This window comes from Macrobrachium rosenbergii, chromosome 56 (assembly GCF_040412425.1).
Source record: "Macrobrachium rosenbergii isolate ZJJX-2024 chromosome 56, ASM4041242v1, whole genome shotgun sequence".
Taxonomy (NCBI): Eukaryota; Metazoa; Arthropoda; class Malacostraca; order Decapoda; family Palaemonidae; genus Macrobrachium; species Macrobrachium rosenbergii.
In genome coordinates this window covers 42,582,612-42,605,896 of record NC_089796.1, presented here as the reverse complement: position 1 = coordinate 42,605,896, position 23,285 = coordinate 42,582,612, and the positions used below count along the sequence as shown (strand labels likewise).

Genomic DNA, 23,285 nt, shown 5'->3' with positions numbered 1-23,285 from the left:
AGTGGGCGAGAAACTGGATTATCTTCTCCACCAGCCAGCAATCCTTACCTTCTCTCCCTCCCTTGAACCTCCTGCCACCCCCTGCCCCTCGCCCCGTGCTCTGTTCCGTCTCTCCTCCAGAAGATTGTCCTCATTTTCCTCCCCCTCCATCTCCTTTGGGGCAGTGCCAGAGGTGTAAGGATGGTTGGGGTAGCAAGCGGAGATGGAATGGAATTGGGAGGGGTGGCTTGTGTCGTTGTCACGCCGCAGTTAAGTCCATTATCACACGATGGTCCTTGAAAAGGTCAGATAGAGACGCATGCACCGAGCAACAGGAGAAATGACTATCCCCGTCGGAACATCTCCGGGATGATAACCTCCATGCAGGACAGAAGAATATTAAAGAAGGCATTGTTTACCCTCCCATCTGGTTTTTATGACCCTTGGCAGGGAAAACCTCAGTCATATAACACTCGGGTTATCCGTCTTTCCATCATTCCTCCCCATGCCTCGGAGTTCGTGTGTGAAGTACCAACCTGGGCTCAGGTACAACGGATAAGACTATTTCCGCTTCGGTAATATAACAGCTGATGGGGCTGGCAACTTAATACCCTTATCGAGCTCTGGCTTGGCAGAAAAAAAAATTGGGAGTGGAAGCTTGGGACCTAATCCTTTTGGAAACTAAAGGAGTTTTGCAATATATCCGGATACTCTGTGTGATGTTTCTTTCTCCTAATGCAATTTGTCCAAGTTCATTTTTATTTAAGTAACATAAACAATGAAGGTGGGAAGGTTTTCGAAGTCATTTTTTCCCCGTGTACCTTTGTTTGCTCGATCTCAGAAACATTTTCCGTTACTTGAAAATCTGGAATTGAACGTGAATTTGAACATTAGCAGCCAGTATTATTGACATACATTTTGTTACCTGTATTATCTCCATTGTAAACGCTGTTACTTTATTTAAATAAAAAAAAATTAAGGCTTTGAATAATTAAGCCCTGTACGCTTTTATTGATTACTCTTGCCTGCTCCTTACACACTGGTCTCTCTCTCTCTCTCTCTCTCTCTCTCTCTCTCTCTCTCTCTCTCTCTCTCTCTCTCTCTCTCTCTCTCTCTCTCTGGACGTTTTTGTGTTTTTGTGTTAGGCTTTGAGCACGTCTACTTTGTAGTGTTTGCTGTTGTATTTGAATGAGAGTTTTATATGATTTGATTTCGTATCAAGGTTCGTTCGTTGAGCAGTCCGTAGAGCTGGGAACTTTCTTCAGCATGGCTTTATTTTGCAGCTACTTTTCCGTGACCTCAGGTGTGCTGCTGAGTTTCCTTCTCTTGTGTTTTTCTTTCCCATCCAGCTTACGTAATCCCACGGTCTTTCTTCGCCCATATTGGGAAAAACATTTATTGGATGTTATTGGTTTTTGGATTTCCTCTTGCTCCCTCTAGTCACGAAGTATGTTGACCTCGATTTTCATTGGGTTTTCTGGTCGTCCAATACATTTGTAGATGTACGTACGTTTTTGTTTACATATTATATTATGTGGTCGATTGTTTCTGGTGTTTTTCCGGCCACTGGGGCTCAGATATATTGCGCGTTGACAAAGCCGTCTGGCTTGGCGCAGAATTTAACTGGAACAAACTAGTCCTTGTTAAAGCCTGTGTTGTTCATGTGAAAAAATAGAATACATTCGGTGTAAGTTGTACCTGGAGGTTGCTAATGATCTTTGCGGGTCGTTTTAATTGCTTCTAGCTGTTCGTAAGAAGGTAAACATACAAGGTAGAGGTAAGTTCCCAAAAAGCAGTCGGCTGTCATGCGTCATATAACTACCTGTTTTAATTATTGCTGGAGGACATGAACGGAATAATTATTTTTCGGACTTCATTCTTTTTCTTTGACATTTTAAAGGAACTATAAAAGGCTCTTGAATGCGACATTTCTGTGAGTTACGTCATTTGATTGATTTTTACATATAAACCTATACCTACCAGTCTTGGACATCTTGACACGCCAATTGGAGATGATTGTTCGGAAGCCCTCCGCCCAGTCTTGTGTTGTAGACTCCTTTTCATCGATTCGATAAGTTAATTTGTGGATCATCTTGCGCTTATTAATTTTCATACTTCTCCTGAACGGTGATTGGGACATGTAGCTAAAGGACCTTTTAGGAAATAGGTTTGCAAGTTGTTTTGCCTTTTGTCTCGTCTCTCTCCCGTAAATTACATGTCTCATTTGCCCTGTGTTTTGTTAATGTCTTTGTTTTGTAAATATTATCTTACAGTGATTCATAATTAATGTACAATTTTTTGTTCCGTTAGACATCGGAACCTCACGCCCGATTTACTTCGTCAGTTTTTATTCCACAGAAGTTTCTGCGGTGACTTTTCAGACTTACAGATGAAGGTCTCCTCTCCTCACTTGATTAGTTCACTTCTTTTGTCCTTTTTGATAAACGAAAGTAAGAATTTCTCTCTCTCTCTCTCTCTCTCTCTCTCTCTCTCTCTCTCTCTCTCTCTCTCTCTAAGTGTTTTGGAAAAGGGCAAATAACACGGTTGGATACATTTGTTTTGTAACATTCTTTCCGCTTGACAAAGTTTTGGAGAAATCCCAATTTCTTGATGTTACAAATAATCAGCTGAAGATGAGAAGAGCGAAACTAAACAAGAGACAGGCTATCTCACTGTGTTATTGCTAGAATATGAAAACGCGTTCATCCGTATGGAAAGTAGTTATTGTATATCATAATGTAATATATTTCCTTGGTGATTGAAAGGTATTTTCGCAGAATTATGTAAGGGCTATATTTGTCCAGCCATGTTTATGAGGCTTTGATGTATTTCACTTTATAAATGAGAATTTATCTGCTGTGAAATTTTACTGTTCGCTGTGTAATTCGAAAAGCCGCTTTATCAACGATATTTTTAACTAAGGAAATTCGATTTGGCTCAGTGGGGATAATTCAGAGTTCTTAATTGCACCCATGCGATTAGAATTTTCAGGCTCGCTAAGTGAGATTAGAATTCAACCAGTGAGACTCATTTGGTCTCCTCCTCCTCCTCCTCCTCCTCCTCCTCCCCTCCCCTTCTGCCCTATTCCCCTCCCTTCCCCTCCTCCTGGTCTCTTTTCTCTTCCATGTACCAAATGGTAGCGCATTCACTTAAAATGGTGGACTTTTCTGTTACAGTATCGCACCCCGTCTCTCTCTCTCTCTCTCTCTCTCTCTCTCTCTCTCTCTCTCTCTCTCTCTCTCTCTCTCTCTCTTTTGTTCACGCAAAGAAATATAAGAAAATACTTTGTACATTTGGATCTTGTTATACATATTACATATGTGTATCAGTTTGTAAGAAATAGATTGTGTTTTTGGTGGAGCCAACGTGAAGTATTTCTTAGTTTCATGATTTTTTGTGTAGCAAAGTCATATACTCCTTGGTGAAGGTCCTTGGCGCGTTTTCTGAATAATACAGACTCCCAGGATCTTTCTTTTGTAAGAAAATCTGAGTTGCATGTGCAATCACCATTCCAGCTTCTTTCTGTTAAAATGTGAGGATTTAAAAGTGAGATTCCCTTTCCAGCTTGTGACCTCTGTTAAAAATAAAATTACCTTTGTTAACTATGCTCTCAGGAATACCAGGTAAAATGAGCAATTCTCCATTAGGACTCAGATAAAGGTGAGGGAATCCTTTCAGCCGGGCTAAAGATGAGCGAGTCTCCCTAGTGCATGCTCTCAGATATCAAGGAGATTTGTAACGCTCGGTTTTGGAAAAGCATGGTCTAACCTTAGGAATATCGTAAAGGAAATCCGTAGGAAACATGATAAAGGAGAGAGAGAGAGAGAGAGAGAGAGACGTTGCTCTCTCACGGCACCTTTGACATTCGGATGAAGATCATAATCATGGCGTTACCTCTTTAAAATCGAGCTCTGCGATTTGTCCCACAAAGATTGATTTCATCAAAGAGGTGCATTGGTGTTTAAACCTATCAAAAGCCCTCAAAGGAGCCTAATTGCGTTTTGGTTGCCGAACACTTTGGATGTGGTGGGTTTAGTTCTATGCTTTTTTGTGTTTAAGAGCCTAATTGTTCATTTGTCTATGGCTAATCAAGTTTTTTTTTTCCATTGTTAGTCTCTCTCTCTCTCTCTCTCTCTCTCTCTCTCTCTCTCTCTCTCTCTCTCTCTCTCTCTCTCTCTCTCTCTCTCTCTCTCTCGTATCCCTTGCAGCTCCAATCCGTTTCTCTTTTCTAAAAGATAATGTCATTAGCTTAACGCATTGGTTTTTTGGTGTAGGAAATGGTTACAACTACGTAAGCTTTTAGAAATAACCTATTTAAGAATACATATATTATCACGTCAAAGAAACATGTCTTGTATCGTAGTTGTTGAAAAGATGATAAGCTTTTGAATGTGTTAGTTTTATTAACATCTTGTTAGGAGCTCTCAAGAACGTTTAAATTAGTGTTGCTTAGAGGATTTTATTTGATCGTTGGAGAGGCACCTTGTGATGAGCATTTTTGTCGTCGTCGTCAGGGCATTATACACCTAAAATCGCGAAGATCTAGTGAAATACTCGGTGCTCCGTGAATCTTCATTCATTGGCATCGGAAATTACAATTGCCGTAGGACATATTGTTTTTCATGTCACTCCATGTTCATCATCTTGTTCACTCTTTATCGCTGCCTGATTGCCCCACCTCCTTCCTCTTCGATTTCCAAGACTCTTCGATTTCCAAGACTCTCTCTCTCTCTCTCTCTCTCTCTCTCTCTCTCTCTCTCTCTCTCTCTCTCTCTCTCTGGCTTTGACCGGTCCTTTTCACCTTATTTCCGAAGCTTTTAATCTCGTCTCAGCACATGTTCCTTCTCCCCCATTCTTTCTCCTTGGCTTTTTCTGCTCCGGGTCATATATACATCTTCAGGATTTTTTCCTTCATGTCGGTCCTTCCTTTCGCTTAACGCCTCCAAGAAAACAACTTTTAAGAATTGATGATACCATTCTTTCTCCTTTGTTTTCTTTAATATGTTCGTCGTAAGTCCTGGCAACTACCTTCAGAGTATATCATGTGTCTCAAGGTAAATTCTGTTTGCCCCCCTACCCCCCCCTCACTTTTTCCCCTCCCCTCGTCCTTTCCCCCTATGGCTTTGGAAATCCTGTCGTCTCATTTAGGGTTTTCTGAAGTTTCCATGTCTTAATTTCACCTCTGAAAGCCTAATCTCCAATTTTATCATGCCTTTAGGTCTATCACCCGTTTATCTTGCTTTTAAGGCTCATCCCTTACCTTTGACATTTTCATCGTGTTCATTTTGCTTTGGTCTGGAATTTCATCCATTTACCTTTGCTGTGGATGTTCTTTCTCTCTCATTTGCCTTGCCTCGGCTATTTGCTTTTTCCATTTTTACCTCGGGGGAAGCATTGTCTCGATACACTTACCTTCCAAAGGCTCGGGATTTATTCATTTAATTGTTTGGGACATTCAAAACCTCTCAAAAGTTCCATGGTAAAGTACGTGATTAATGGCATCAGTGAAACAAATTTCGTCATTTCTTGTTGTTTTTAATGGATTTGTACTTACTGTTGCGAGACTTTTGATGCGGCTTTAAAGTATATTTCCCAAAGGCAAGAAAGAACCTTCTCGATTTCTGGTGCAACCATTGATGTTGAAGCGGCCTTGCTCTTTTGTCGCGTACACATGTGTACCCGAGTTCCCCACACTGTTGGAAACTTACCTCTACACATTCATGTGCGTGTGTGCACTTCAGACTAGAAAAGCGCCCACCTATAAAAACGTCCTCAGACATTCCCACTTTTGAACTATTGTGTCTTTATTGAAGAATTTAAATATATATATATATATATATATAATATATATATATATATATATATATATATATATATATATATATATATATATATATATATATATATATATATATATATATATATATATATAGTGTATTTATAACATGAAATTATAACTTAAAGTCTAAAATCTTGACTTTACACTGCATTCAGTGAGGTCCCCAAACCTCCCAACGTATGTAACGGGGGCGTGGTGCACCTGATCTTGGCTTATAAAGGTGTGTTGTTGAATGTTAAGGAGGGAGGGAGTGGCCAAAGGCTTTCTATGGCACAGGTGGCTAGCGAAAGGTTGTTTAATTATTGTTTGCTATTTAGGACCCCTTTATTCGAGCTAGTTTGGTTATTTACGTGAAGAACCTAAGAATATTTCCCAAGTTCTTGATTTCTAGCAAATTATTTTCTCATTTTCTTGTGTTCAACATTTATTTATTTTTCTGGTTTGCTGAAGAGCGTTCCAACTTTAAGACGGGATGTTAAGATTCCCCCTTCCCCTTTTCCTGGACTTTCAGAGGGGTTTATATTCGATGGGTTCGATCGCTTGCTGACATAAAAGGACACCATATCATTCCCTGCTCTGAATTTGATAATGCAGTCCAACCATGATGTCGTTGATGTAGTGTCGACATTATTGCATTGGTTTAGATTTTCCCTTTGCTTCAGTCTCATTTTTTTTTTTACCCAATCTAAAAAATCAAGAAAATGTTTATCTTTACCCTATTGTGTATCAGTAAACGTTTAAATTGCTACGGCAAACGTGTTTGATCCCTTTAATTCGTAGTTTCTAAAAGATGAGTTTGTACCTTTAGAAATCAAAGTGCATTTGGTACACAGTAAGATTTACTTAATATTTACGGATCTATAAATTGGTTTAGTTTTGTAAACGAAGTTCTCTTGTACTGTGTTACTGCCTCACCTTTAAACAGATACTAGCAAATCGTGACGGGATTACCTTGCGCTCGTTCATTTACATGCATGTTCTGATTGTTGCTACACGAATTTGATGGTGCCACACCCATGAGACAGAGACAGAGAGAGAGAGGGGGAGGGGCGGGGATTTTCCGATTTCTCTTTTTCCTATGATAAAATAAACAATCGCCTGAGATGTTATTCCGAGCAGTTTGTATCGAGTAACAGTTCTCTCTCTCTCTCTCTCTCTCTCTCTCTCTCTCTCTCTCTCTCTCTCTCTCTCTCTCTCTCTCTCGTGTTGATCACTGGATGTCATTGAACGTAATGAGATAGCGGATAATCGTAAAAGGTTGTATTTGATGACAGGTATAGCTTGCAGATACTAGGCTCTCTCTCTCTCTCTCTCTCTCTCTCTCTCTCTCTCTCTCTCTCTCTCTCTGTGTGTGTGTGTGTGTGTGTGTAAGGTTCCCCAGTATTAGTGTTGAACTCTGTCTTTCAACTCTAAGGGTGCTGTGCTAGGTTTCAAGTGTCAACTGCCATCCATGGAAGCGACTCCATGTTGGACGTTTACAATTAAAGGGGAATATTGGCTATTTTGTGAAAAAATAAAAATCCCTCTCTCTTGTCATGGTGGCACAAATATATTTATTTTGCTTTCGGCACCATGATTACAAACTACTACTACTACTACTACTACTACTACTACTACTACTTTATTATTATTATTATAATTATTATTATTATTATTATTATTATTATTATTATTATTATTATTATTATTATTTATGATGGTGGCGGTGTGCGTGCAAGGGCGAGTAGAACACTAAAGGTAATCTCTTTTGATAGGAGGTATGATTTAAAAGACAATGAATTGTTTAATTTACAGCTTATTTAAGGATGGTTGTCTACACATATTTTTTTTTCTGTAAAATGGGCTTGTTCTTGGAAAATTGGATCTGGAGATTACTCTGTCGAAGGCGAAATTGTCCATGTTAGTGCTTGCTCTTCTGCACACTAAGCTCTTTTCATTTCCAGTTTTACCTCTCAATTTCTCCCATTTTACATTCCATTTGGTTTGGTTTGGGGATATGAAAAGGTTTGTTTTATTAATTACAGCTATTTGATATTTCTTACATTTGAAAAAGCTTTCCGATATATGTCGACGGCATTTAGATATGGCTTAGAAAACCGTTAAGATGGACGCAGCAAAGTACAGTTTTAGGGAATACCGTTATCGTCTTTGCTTAGTGACTGCTTCGATGTTAGCATGAAATGTTAGCATCCCGAAATCTTGTCATTTACTTGTCTGCAAATTGATTAATGTTTCCGAAGAGTCTATTTTCATTTGTGAAGCGTTTATATTGTTATAATTTTTTTTATTGGGTTGGCTACTATTAATATTACAACAAAACAATAATAATAATAATAATAATAATAATGGATGGTTTTTGAGCTCGTGTCCGAGTAGAAAGACGCTTGTTATGTGCAATAGAAGTTTCGATTCTGACTGAGGACTCATCTCCTTGCTATAAGGAGCTAGCTCTGTTTTCTTTACTTTTTCGCTGTGTTAATTCCTTCCGAAGTTTTTCTTCCTCCTTCCCCAAGATTTTTTTTCTTTTTTCTTTTAAAGATTGTTTCCTCTCTACCCCCTTTGGTATTTTTCTCTTTTTCTGGCTGTTCCAGAGTCCTGTGATATTCATCTGTGTTTGCGCCAGTGGATGATCTTTATGTAACCATTTTAATATTCGGTGCAGATTTTTTTACCTGGGAGATGGTGCCTTGCCTTTGAGTAGTGGCGTTATGCCCGTCGTTAAACGCTATTATACTCATACCGTCAGAATGAGAGTCATATTGTAAGAGGCTAAACAAGTCATATATCTTCCTGAAGCCCAGATCAGTGTACCTTCATTTTGCGTAAGTATATGGGGTCAAGTGGTGAGAAAGGCTGGCCCCAGGCTGCCATGTAGGCTCATGAAAGTCTAAACGCGGATTTCATTTTTCTTCTTCTTCCTAGCTTGTTCTCATTTTTATATGGGGTCGCCGTGATGCCTTCTTTTGAAGAAATTTGATTTGGCTTTGGGGTAGACTTTGTAGTCCCGATCGGCTGCCCTGCCTGACATCGCTTAGACCCCGGTATTGTATACATGTATTGTACCAGTTCACTAGCGGTCTTTCTCCCAGCAGCGAGGAGTTGTTACGCGGTGAGGTCGACAGTCGAGACGTGTGAGATGTTTGTTATGTTTTTAGAAGATGTTGGAGTGGCTTTGTTTGTGTGTGTAATAGTCTGTAACACCCGTTTGCTTTTAAGCAAAACTATCCGTTGGTTACATACATAATCCCGGGGTGTCTACACAGATAGCAAAGTGTCCGCCTCTCTGACCGGTCGGCTGCGGATTTGAACCCGCGCCACAGACCTCTAAGAAGTCTGAGGATGCTGCCTTAACCAACTCGGCCATCGAGGCTCTTAAACGCGGATTTCATTAATATGGATTATCGTTGGTACACACGTTGCGTTTTATTATATAAAGATAGTGCTGTGTTCCCTCCCCTGTTGTCACTTGGCACCCTATGAACTTATATTTTGTGCTTCAGAATGCATTGTGCTCATTCGTTATTCGTCTTCGTATTCTTCGTACAAATTAATCTGTGTTCTGGCATTCATCGATGGCCTTGCAGTGATCGCATCCAACCATTTTTCAGATATTTGGTTGGTGCATTTGAGATCGTGGGGGAGTTAAAATAATAAGCACTATTACGAATATTATTGTTGTTATCACTTTCCTGCCAACCAACTCAGGTTACTATAGTTTTCCATGTTCTATCCAGCTGTCTCTCCGTTCGTCAGTGTATCTGCCACACTTTCCTCGTCATCGTCACTCCTCTTACTCCCTTGAATAGCTTCCAGACTTCATACAGAGGTAGACATCATGCACAGATGTGCATGATGGGAGGCTGCTCGTACGTCTGCCTTGACACTGCTTTAACATTGGCCATCATTTTTCTCTAACAGTGAATCCCTTTTGGATGACACCGAGGTTAGTAACTTTGTCACCTTCGTACGGAAAATACCTTCCAACTTGTCGGGGCAAATTGTGGGAGTCATATACCATTGTAATGGTTCCTTCTTCAGTATAATAGGGGGATAGTGCCGTCAGGGCACCTCATGTGGTGCACTGTAGGCATTACTTAAGGTTGTTTGCAGCGTACCTTCGGCCCTAGCCGCCACCCCTTTTGTTCCTTTTACTGTACCTCCTTTCATATTCTCGTTCTTCCATCTTACTTTCCACCCTCTCCTAACAATTGATTCATAGTGCAACTGCGAGGTTTTCTTCCTGTTACTCCTTTCAAACTTCTACTGTCAGTTTCCGTTTCAGCGCTGAATGATCTCACTGGTCCTAGTGCTTGGCCTTTGGCCTAAATTCTATATTCATTTCAATTCAATTCATTTCAGTATAATACCAATCAAATACTCTTAGAAGTTTGTTGGTGGAGGTCGGTACAGGACGTGTATTGTTTTAACAGTATTCAGAATTTTTATTATTAGCCACTTGAAAAAAATCAAGCCCGAGATACCCAGGATCTTGCACAAGAGTTGACATTTTTCAGATAGTTGGGATGTATGAAGAATACAGTTGCGGGAGTCTCTAGATACTGATCTTCGAACACACATATCTCTCTCTCTCTCTCTCTCTCTCTCTCTCTCTCTCTCTCTCTCTCTCTCTCTCTCGCTCTCTCTCGGTTATATGTTTTTCATGTCGACACTTCATTTTGCTCTTTTGTGGATGAGTAGGAGCGGAATTAGTCAAGGTTGATGCTTATAATAATTGTTTCAGATATTTATGTATACATTTCATAACCTCAGGTTGAAAGAAAGTTAAAGCAATTCCATTTTCCCAGTGCTAAATAAAATCTGGCTTCCTGTAGTTACTTTTATTTCCGTGTTACTTTTGAAATTAATGGCATTTTTGTTTCCTAAGATTAAATGCATAAGTTTTCATTTTGGCTTTTTGTGATATCGTCACGCGGATTTTCGGCTCTTGTTATTTAAGGAAAATGAGGGAGAAAAATGTCTTCATTGTAGTGGCCCTTTTCAGTGAATAGAATAATGTCGAGTTTGCTCTTGTTATAAAAAGAGGTTTTAGAGATTTCTCCACCCTTTGTGTAATGCTTTTCGTTGTCTTTTGCACTGTCTTGCTTTAGTAACTAAATTTTGTTTTAGGATGGGGAAATTTGTGGAGCCATAGCTGATAGCAGAGCCTTAAGAAGGAACAGACACTTAGATGTTTATTTGTTTTCAAAGCTAAATGTTTATTTGTTTTCCAGACTGTGTTTTTGTCAGATTTTGTTGCGACGTTGTCGTTATCAAGACTTCTTTTCTAGGCCTTTGACGGACTTGCCTTTGTTTCGGTTTTAGATAGGAATGGTTTTCTCCTGTCATGGACAAGGGCACCGCTTATTTTTGTTATTAATTTCAAAGAGGTAAATCAGATGTAAATAATCATTTAAAGAATGTGTTCTTTCAGCATATGCATTTCACATGGGATTTAGCTCTGCGGATCTCTTTCTTTTTTTCTTTTCTTTCACTTTCCTCTCATCTCGTTAATGTTCTTCCCCGTCCGTCCTCTTTTGCTTCTCATGTTGTGTATATTCGCGTGTAATCTAGTCTCCAGCCACCGCTCAGCAGCCCTCTCAGTTTACTCTCTTACATGAGGTTCACTTTTGTTAGAGCCTATCCTGCCTCTCCCCTCCTACCGTCCCTATCCCTTCCCTTCCCTTCCCGTCCTCTCTTCACCTCGTTCCCCTCTTCGTCCCCTCCCATGCTTTGCTCCCCTTCCCTTCTTTCTTTCCTCCTCCCCTCGACGAGCTTCAAGCTGTCAAACAACTAGCAGCCAACTAAGGCTCGACTTAGCTCTTTGCATTTAATATTGCTTGATCTCTCTCTCTCTCTCTCTCTCTCTCTCTCTCTCTCTCTCTCTCTCTCTCTCTCTCTCTCTCTCTCCCCACCACCCCGAGAGTGAAGTGAATACCCTTGCTTGATTTTCGTAAAGGATCCCGCGGGAAAACGGCTACTTTATTTTTTTTATGAATCTTTTATTTGGTTGGTCGAGTCCCGATGAAGATAAGGTACACTTTTCATACTTCGTAATAAAAGAACCGTACTGTATATCATTATCGTTTCCTTTAAGCTTAAGGGTTTTGCTCCCGGGATTTCATTCTCTACTGGGCTTACGCAGAAACCTGGTGCATTTCAAAAGTCATATTGTGCCTTCGAATTTTCTTGCTCTCCAGTGTTTGATTTTAGGGTAGTGGGCTCAGTCGCTCTTTCATTAGAATTTGGAAGTCATTTGTTCTCTACATTGTGGTAGCTTTGCTGTTTTGTTTCATTCGTCATTTTGGTAAATAATAATGCCCGAAAACTAATCTGTATTTTATTCATCCTTTTGATGCCTTGATTACATTAGTGGCATTAAATCTTGGAACTCTGCATTTGTTAGTTTCCTCCCTACATCAGATGCAGAACGCCCGTCATAGACATCATCGACTGCACTTGTTTTCTGTCGCTTTCCCGTCCATTGATTTACGATCATTTTTAATTGACTTGATTTGAAATCCGAGGTGAGCTTTTATCAGAGTTTGTCTGGGGTATGTATGTGTGTAGGGTGTACAGTTTTCCTATTCCATTATGAAGTAAGAAAGGTGTACCCTATCTCCATCGGGACTCAACCAACTAAATGAAAGATTCATTAAAAGAGTAAACAGCCTTCTTCCCTTGGGACTCGTCAATTCATGAGAGAGAGAGAGAGAGAGAGAGAGAGAGAGAGAGAGAGAGAGAGAGAGAGAGATTCCAAGCAATATTATATTGTCAGCTTTTCCAAAACCAGACTGGCACGAAGTATCCATGAATTAAGGAATTGAAGTTTTTACATTGAAGAACTGCGCCCTTTTCAAAGTAGAGATAAGTAAGAAATGGTGAAAACATGGTCGAGTTGTTTTAAAAATAACCTGTCCAGAATAATTGGTCCATAAATGACAAAGTGTACATGAAAGATTCGTTATGTAGCGTAAACACAAGTTGTTCCAGACATGGTAGTCGGGACAAGGCTAGGGCTACAACCATTTACAGGAGGAATAGCAAGAGCGATCTTTAAAATCTCAAGTACTTCAGACGTAAAATTTAAAAAGACATGCTATAATTCACATGTAGGGCAGATTCAAGTTTTTTCATGGGGCCATATTAGAGGTCCGGGATTTTATCCATCATATGCTTGCAAGTATAGTAAGGTTTAGGTGATCAGTGTGGGCATGGACCTCTTGTTTTTCAAAATTTGTCACTTAACTTCTTCCTTTGGCTGCTTCGTAAACGTTCGCTAAACCGGTGGTCTAACGATCACTATTTGGATGGATGATCAGCAGTGGATGCCGGATAATATTCTTCGCTGCACCCTCGTTTGTATGCGTTCCGTTTGAGGAGTTCGAGAGGGGTAGTGAAACGCGGGTTGTGATTTCCGTGGAGTTTGACAAGCTTAGTAAAAATATCTACGCAATAATTATTGCCGTTCCAAATGATTAATTTCGAGGTTAGTGACCATGTTAGCGTTGACACTAGATAACTTACAGACAGTCTGTTAGTTATTTATTATATACTATTATATTATTATTTATTACTACTATTATAATTGCGACCTTTTCCGTTTTTAAACTGAGCTCAGCCGCTTTTATATTGTTTGATATGGCATGACAAGTGTAATAGCTCAGAAAAGTCGTCAAGTGATCAGAAGGGGAAAGGTTAGGGCTTAATGTTGTCATAGGGCGTGGCGCCCAGAATGCACGAATTTATGAGCCATGCCTTGTTAACCTTTAGTTATTTTATACAGCTTAAGCCTGAAGGGATACCGCGTGAACTTTTACTGTAGTAATATTTGGGCTTCATAAAGACATCTTGCTCAAGAGAGACCGAAAAGTATTCATCAACTGTTAGAAATTGTTGGAATCTTGCGTCCTGATTTCGTACAGTTATTAAGATAAGGATGTTTTCCTAATTGTGGTGTTTTTCAAAATTACTTGAAGGTCTTTCTGTCATGAAATAAAGCTGGAATTTATCAACATGAGAAAACAGTTTTATGTTTCCGTTTCATATTTAGAGGCAAGTTTTATGATTTGTATTCTAGGTAGCCCTAAGGTAGTATTTTTCTTTTCTCAGTAACTGATCGTTAATGTGAACATCTTAGTGGAATGATAATATTGAATATCAAATTTGCCAAGTTCCTTGTGGGACAGCAGAGAACTATCGAACTCTTCACATTTTCCCTGTTTAGATGTTAAGTGGATCATTTGGTGTAAATATTCCTACCTAACTCATTTGAAAGCCAGTGAAATTGTCGACATGTTGGCATATTAAAAAATCTGAATGTTCTTTGCCATGTAAAATGTCCGTAGATTGTCATATTATTCAAGAATATGTTCTCCACAGTATTATTATACGCAGCCATTTGTTAAATTATTATGACATAACTAACTGGAAGTGTTTTCTGAAAGTGATTTGGGATTAATATGTCAAGTGAATTTTATCTTCGAAATTTGAATATCGAAGACCACGATTTAGTTATGTGTTGTGTGTGTGTGTGTGTGTGTGTGAGAGAGAGAGAGAGAGAGAGAGAGAGAGAGAGATTAAGGAAGGAGTTGGATCCAATATCGAGATTTTTGAGTTTGTCTCCCAGACGGTCTGTTATTACTTTGGAATTGAGACTCCTGAAAATTAGAATATGAAGCGGAGAGGATGGAGGGTGTTTCCCTCCCTCAGAAAAAAAGAAGTATGTAAGAGTTGCAACAAATTTTGAGGACGAACGTTATCTTAGTTTCGTGAGAATATTAAGATTAGAAGAGGTGGAGGTGGGTTTGGGGCTCATTCCCAGTTGTTGAGTTTTCGGGGATTGCTTCTATCGCTCCTTTGTTTTTGTTTGCCTTGTGTTGGGAAAAATTATACTGCTTTCTATGGAAATTTAAATTTATTTTCAAATACATTCCCTCACATAAAAATAGAAGTGTATCTTTCGTGTATTCCTCCTGATAGAAACTTTAATATATTCTTTCTAGAAATTACAATGAATTAGATAAATGTTTTCGGTTACTGTGGGTATTGAGGGAAGTATCATTGTAGAATTTGTTCTTTTAGTGGTATACTATACTGTATATGGTTTGAAAGACAAGAAATTATACTAATGTGTGACAGCATCCTATTAAATAAAGTTATCACTCTTGTTCTGTCACTTTCATGTTGATATGGAAACGTATGCAGTTACATTTTAACATTTAGATTATGGGTTAGTATCCAGTTACAAATTTTGAAAGCTTTTTGTAAATTGACTTGTGATGTCCAATCTTCATGTTTATCCATTTAACATTTTGTATGAGACTACGCATGCGTGCTTTTAACATCATAATTATGCCCTTTTCCTTCCCGGCTGTTGTAAACGTAATCCAGAGAGAAATACGATGTTGAGAGAATTTTCGGAGACTCATCATCATCATCATCTCTAAAGCTGATGATTCTCGCAAAGGAGAGAGAGAGGGTTGCATTATATACTAGACGAAAAATGTCTGTCTCGCCTATTTCGTTCAGAATTTCCCCCTCTCTCTCTCTTTGTCTGACTGTCTCTTCTCGAGTTGCTTTGCGCTAGGTGAAATAACGACGCAAGGGTTTGATTTTGCTTAAGGATGGAATCGTATTTCAATACTCCTGGGGTCTATTGTTGAGTTTGATCAGACCAGCTTGGGACGATGACATTCACTCATGATGATTAATGTCAGGCTATATTTTTGTTCACTGGAGAAGGTTGTGGATGTTTGGGATTTAGCCTGAATTCAACTTGGGACATTTCATAGGTTTGTTCTTTGGGCATATTTCCATGGATTTATCTTCGAAGGTTTCTGGAGGCATTATGCCAATCATATCAGTATTTTACCGCAAGCATTTGTGTCATAGTATTTGATATGAAGTGCCCTTTAACTGAAAAAGATCAGTGTTAGGGAAGTTGACGAGTACTTTATTAGTAATAAAAAAAAATTTATTTAGCGCGCATAATTCGGGAATTTGCCGGGTTTGTGCATGTGTATATTAAAGTATTAATAGAATATGTACATTTTTAAAAGGTACAACTGGTCTGTTATGGTAGGTACGAAGTATGATTTTGACGAATATGGTGGACTTGAAGGAACTATCTTTTGAAAAATTAGATAGTTATGATAGAAATAGATTTGGCAAACTCATTGGTTGTGTTGAAAATATCTCTTAGTTTAGTTAATTCAGTAATTTGATAGAACTGTAAGTAAATATGATTGCTTTTGTACCGAAAGTGTATTTGGTGAACCTACGTCGGCAGTTGAAGTATTTTGGGTGATTCAGCTTCTGAGAAATGTCGTTTGGTGAATGTTTTTCGAGATTATTATAGTAGAATGCGAGGGAATGTTTCAGTAATATATTAATAATAATAATAACCGTTATAAGTTGATGTACTGTTCGTATTCTGTTAATTATTATTGCAAAATGTTTTGGTGATAGTATTATGAAACAGATTTCATGAGTATACTTGGTCTGCTAAAACTGTCGCAGGACATGTAATTGGCATGTTGCGTTCTCACAGGAATGCAACTTGTCGTGCTGGCATGATAAGGAAACTCTTGTATTATGTCACTGTAAACTACAATTTTATTCAATGTATATACAATGCACTGTGGCCTTCTATTTCCCTTCCAGTCATTGTTTTCTTGCAAAAATTGATTATAAGCAAATTGATAAAAAAAAAAAGCTTTATCCACAGTTAATTATTTTTAAATGGTTTCTTAGTTCATAATTTGAAACCATAAACCCCAGTGTGCTAAAAATGCGTAATTTGTTTATACTGAAAGTTGTGCTCTTTAGAAGAGTTTATAAAAGAATCATTATCGAGAAATAGTATGCTTTTAAAGTAGTCTTTACTTACCGGCGCTTATGCCATATCTCCCACTTCTTTATGTCTTAGAGAGCAAACTTGGGCACTAGGTGTAAACTTGAAATTTGCAACGTTCAAAAGTTTCCTATTTTAAAAGCTCGTTTTGCACTTTAGAATAAGCAAGTGAAGCGAGTGTTATATTTCCCTTTGATATACTATTTGACGATGGAAAACGAGGAGAAACGAACGGTGTGCTGTTTTTATTCTTAATGAATTGAGGAGGATAAGTCGCACAGTTTAGAAAGTATGAAAAAAATGAAGAAATTTTATTTTTGAAAATGAAATTAGTTCTTTTGTGCAAGGCAGAAAGATAACGCAGTTATCGTTCATTACTTTGAAGGGCACTCGGATCTGGAGAGAGAAATCTTGCAACGTCTATAATCATGAAGTCTCTCTGATATTCCTCATTGAGGAAACTAGTGATAATTAAGTTTTAAATTTTGATTGAGCACGAGAGAGAGAGAGAGAGAGAGAGAGAGAGAGAGAGAGAGAGAGAGAGAGAGAGAGAGAGAGAGGTGATTTCTCTTGTGTTAATGGAATACTGTAGTTTTAGACTGGAGCATCGGATGAGCTGAACTTGGATGCTGCAATTACGTTCTGATGAGGCCGGCTGCCCTCATGTCGGCGTTTCGCCCTGGCATTTGGAGTTGCCCTGATTTGTCTCTGCTCCGATCTGCGTTCCAGACAATAGTTGGACTCGAGTTTCAGTCGGGTGTACGTGTGTTACAGAATTGGAATCATATGGTGGATTTATGTGGTCATGAACTTATCACGCTTAAATATTGTTAAAAATACTTACTTTCGTAATTATGGAAGTTTGCGCATTAGGCATTTGGTGTATATATATGTGTTCACATATATACACACACACGTGCATGCATACATACATACATATTCATAGGAAAGTAATAGTCGACTGTATAAAAACCAAAACCCGAGGTTCAATTTTGGCCTGGCAGATGCACTTACCACATTTAATACTCCGTGGGTTTAAGTTATTCCCAGGGTATATTAAATTCGATGTTGAGTTACATTTCTATATATATATATATATATATATATATATATATATATATATATATATATATATATATATATATATATATATATATATATATATATATATATATATATATATAGAGAGAGAGAGAGAGAGAGAGAGAGAGAGAGAGAGAGAGAGAGAGAGAGAGAGCATTTCCCCTGGAATGTAACGCTCTCTCCTATATGAAATTTGAGATCTCAGGAAATTGTTGATGATATTTTATTTCATATAAGAGACAGGCATATATCCTCAAGAAGTAGAATAAGGTTACGGCTTCCTCTGTTAGAGAAAAAATTAAGATTGGGAGAAAGTTGGCTCCAATATGATTCAACGGTGATGAAGTGTTCCCAGAACACCCTTCCATATCTTGGCGCTGCCGGTTATACACAAGGAAGAGCAGCAGTTGAGGTTTGGGAAAAGTATCATATGAGAACGATCGTGCTTAATATTCCCTTCTTGTTCTTTAAGCTTTCCCCGACAGGTGATTTAATGCAAACTTACAGATAAGTGTTAAGAGCTTGGGAACCCAGGTCCTTGTCAGGTGTAGAAAGATCACAGTGTGCGACAGGGGGTTTTGGGAATCTGCCGTTAGTGCCCACGGAAGAGCGTACTGTTTAATCTGAATCAAGTTATATCTGTATTGATTTTGACTAGGCAGTGCTAGCTCAACTCCAAATATAGGTACTGTTTTAGGTGTGTCATCTTTTCATCTTAAATCTTAGGGTTTTGAAAATAGTTTTCATTTTCCATGATCTTAAAGTTACCGCTGGTTTATTTCTTCCAAAATATGGCCTCTCTTGATCTTTCTATCTTTCTCTGTCATTGATCTATCAAGAGATTGTCTCTCGCTGCCGCTTTAATCAGGGATCACGTACCATCAAACTGAAACTACGTTGTTGACAGCAGTTACTCACGTCATGTCAGTTTTGTAGTCTTTTCAGTCATATTCCTCCAAGTTTATTTGCTTTTCAAGATTTATGCTTATCGCCTCTTTTCGAGAATTGGTCACAGTCTCAAAGTCGTTCGTGTTCACTTTCGTTCCCAGTATTGCCAGTGTTCTACGCCTCTTGCCCTAGCTGCAGTACTTAGGAGTAGGTTTGAGTACAGAGGGCGATAGAACCGCTAATTTTAAGATCTTTGTCATGGCCAAGCACAAAGGAGACAGCAGTAAAGCGGCCTTGGTCCAAAAGTAGTATATACAGTAGACTCTTCCTTTGAAGGGGTGGTCAGGCCCCCGACTGGAAGAGGAAGGGGTGGGCTGAATACAAGACATACTTTGCCTTTTCTTCCGTGAAAACTGGAATATGAGGATGCCTCAATAATCAAGATTGAAAGGTTGATCGATTACTCAGAAGGGCATTTCAGATGTCATTCACGCATAATGATACATATATATATATATATATATATATATATATATATATATATATATATATATATATATATATATATATATATATATATATATATATATATAATGTGTGTGTGCATTTTCCTTTCAGTAAGTAATTTACCTAAGAAGATCAGTCTCTCAACAAGCATTATGGCAAGAAGTTTACAGCAGCTTGCCCCTTTCCACCCTTGATTCTAGAAAACACAGTTGGCCTGTTTCCAGGTTCTTAATCCACTGCTCAGATCAAAAAGTACAATAGATTTTTCAAGAAATAGAATGGCGCATGCATATATATATATATATATATATATATATATATATATATATATATATATATATATATATATATATATATATATATATAAAATTCTAACGGACATTTATCAAATACCTGAACTTTACCAACGAAAATTTCACTCGGGAGATCCTGTCTTAGCCATTTTTTTTTCCTAGGGTTTCGAGTTTGACTACACCTTTTTTCTGGCGCTGTAAGATTAATTTTGAGAAAGCGTCGTCACATCTGAAAATAGGGAACCTAAGGGAAAAAAGGCCCCTGGGACAAACGTCGCATCTCGCCCCTTTTGTTAGAGGACTAGCTCTCTCTCTCTCTCTCTCTCTCTCTCTCTCTCTCTCTCTCTCTCTCTCTCTCTCTCTCTCTCTCACACACACACACACACACACACACACACACACACACACACACACACACACACTGAGTAGTAGTATTAAGGGTCAAGGGATCGTTGTGAGATGAGAGTGGCCTTTTATACTTTGAGTCGCTACCTAATGTCCTCTGTCGAAAAGGATGCTCATCCCCGTCCATTAAGTCTGCTGTTGGCGTATTACAATGAGTCTGGTTCAAACAGTCAGACAGACAGAAATACACACTCACGTGGAGTTCCATTGTCACCATCTACAGTACAAAAGAGGAGGACCCTCATTGTAATGTGACCTGACCGGCTTCGGTGGCAAAACTTGGAGGGTCAGAGAAAGAAGAGGTTACGACTGAGCAGTGCCATTCACGCACTAATGCGGAAGTAATGGATATGCAAATCTGCTGCTTTTAGACTTGAATCCTAGCATTGACGACGCTTGTTTAAGGAGTAGTATGCTCTGTATTTTTTCGGCTTGTGAGAGAATAATGTCAATATACTTAACTGGATTGATTGGGAGGTCTGCACTAACCAAGTGGATTGACTAGGCATTGGCAGGAAATTTTTCTTTCTTTCATTAACACTTTTTTCATAATAGAATATTTTTTCATTACTGTATGTTCAATGGATATTCATAAGTACTCTGTTGAATATTTAGTAACTTAAATATCTTATGCACATGCAAAGATACATACATGTGTATGTATGTGTATATACTGTATATACACAATGATAGTACATAATAGTGCACCATAATATATATATATATATATATATATATATATATATATATATATATATATATATATATATATATATATATATATGTATGTATGTATGTATGTATGTATGTATGTATGTATGTATGTATATATATGTATAGATAGTTAGATCGAGAGATAGTGTGTGTGTTTGTGCACGTGCCTGTGTGCGTGTGTAGTTAAATGTCCTATCATTATGTATTCCAATGTGGATGTAACTTGCATTCCATTTGTGTTGGTTTGGTAGCCAGAGGAAGGGGATGCTGTCATTTTGAAAGGCAGGCGCTTGAACTTAGGCCTGAGTAGGCTTATTGTAGTGAACCCACTCTTACCAACTGAGTCCCTGGGCCCAGTGTTCCTTCCCGTAACATAACGTGCCTAGCGGCTTAAATACCATTACGAGAGAATGATACAAGAATTCCTGCCAATTTGTCTTTTAATACACACGGGATTGACATAACTCTATCTTCAACAGCGATCAGATTGTACAACGCTTAGATTATTTTCCATATTGTTATTGTCACTCTTACTATTATCCACTACACGCAAACAATGCTCTTGCCCCAGTCTGCCACTTTTGTTGGTTGAGTGGGTACGCTTTCGTGTGCGTGTTTGTGTACTCTTAATGAAACAAGATCGTTTTACTGTTGTCCTCCATAGTTACCGCCTAGAGACTTGTATAGATTCAACTCTAATAACTTCTCTTATTTCTTATCCTTTTAAAAATGTTTGACACGATGTGCATTACTGGGATTTTTATATATTTATTATTATTTTGTTGTTGGTCGTAAATCCTGCCCGTTCTCTCTCTCTCTCTCTCTCTCTCTCTCTCTCTCTCTCTCTCTCTCTCTCTCTCTCTCTCTCTCTCTCTCTGTATAGTGTCGAGTTGTGAAGTTGCCCTTAGAATGTTATGGGACACAAAAGAGCGCCTTAGAAGTACAGTAAGATATTAAAGATTATGTTAGAGAGAGGGTGAAGAAGCTCTTCGGTACAAAATTCTGAAACCTGTGCCCTCATACAACCACAATTGACGGTAATTCATAAATCCGTAATAGGCAATTTGTTTGTGCGTGAAGAACTATTTGAAACCACTTTATTTTAACATCTGCTTTAATTTTCTGATTGGTTTGAAACTCCCTTGAAAACTCTTGTTGTAGTTCTCCTACTTACAAGAAATCATGAAGAAACATTTCTAAAACGTGCTCCAGAAAAAAAAAATGTTGATGGTCCTGATCTACTTTTCCTCACTGATTCCTTCCAGAGGAAAATAGATTAGCTTTAACAACCTGGTGAGACTTTTGAAGTCGAATGGATCTTTTTATTTTATTTTTCTTCAGACGTAGGATTTGGACTTTTTTTTTTCCTAAACAAATTGTGCGAAAGTTGCGTTTATTATGTTTAAAAGCCAAAACTGTGTTAATAGCAATCTTGCCAGATTACGAGGGAGGTGTGAGGATTGAAAATCCCGTTCGTTGAAGAAAGTATCTCCTTGTCGTTCCGTCTTGATTGTCAGAAACTTTAGACAGCTTTCTAATATATATATATATATATATATATATATATATATATATATATATATATATATATATATATATATATATATACATACATACATATACACACATATATATGCGTACATATATACATAAATACACAGTATATATACATATACTGGATTCTTATTCGACTCACATTTTACAGGATTTTCATTACTGGTTTGCTTGTTGTTTCTTTAATCTTTGTGAACTATATATATATATATATATATATATATATATATATATATATATATATATATATATATACACATATACATACATACATACATATATTATTATATACTGTATATATATATATATATATATATATATAATAATGGCCTGCTTCGACCACTACACACTTTATACTGTTAATACTGGTTTCAATATTCACTAAAACAATGACGAAGTCCACAATGGTTGGAATCGTGCAACTACCACAATGTGCGCAAGAGGATTCAGGGGGGTAAGTAAACTCTGACAAAAAAATCACTTAATATTTGATACATAATTAACAGACAGAAATGACACCTGAACCTCTTACTACATAAATCAAATTAATACCAAACACTCTTCATTAACAAAATCAAAATACACTCGCACTGCTCAGGACAGATGGCAAATCAATTGTACACCGAAAGGAGGGGCCCCAGAAAGAAAGAGAAGGTCAAAAGAAGCAGAATATCTTAAAATACAAGCTAAGGTTTAAATAATAATTAATAATAATAATAATAAATGGAATAAAGGCTTCACAAATCTAATGTCTCCTCAAAAAGGCCAATACCAAACTCCACGTCTGGAGCAAATCCCGGGTAAACGCTGTAATCTCATCAAGCTGATGACCTTAGCAGGTAAAAGGGTACCTTACCAGACATCAGTGAGGTCCCTCTGGCAGGCACAGAGCCAGAGGCGAATACTAAAATGATGAGAAAATCCTTCAGATGCTGGAAAGGATAGCTCAACGCAGCCAGCTGCAAAGGCCAAGGGCAGGATATCCAAAAATATGTAATAATCGTGCATGGCACGGACAACAGACTGCCTTCATATCATACTCGTACTGTGAGGAAGCACCGGAGAAATCCTCGTCAGCAGGCGGGACATCAACAACGTCCAACCAGAAAAGAAAAACAGAAACAGAGCGGTAATAACAATTTAACAACCGAAGGGCCTGTCAAGAGGAAAC

General features: G+C 38.1%; 1 protein-coding gene across 50 annotated transcripts in view; it reads left to right on the top strand.

Moving 5' to 3' along the window:
• LOC136836475 (ensconsin-like) overlaps window positions 1-23,285 on the top strand; it is a 652,260-nt gene that overhangs the window by 416,253 nt on the left and 212,722 nt on the right. The gene's annotated exons all lie outside the window — the stretch shown is intronic.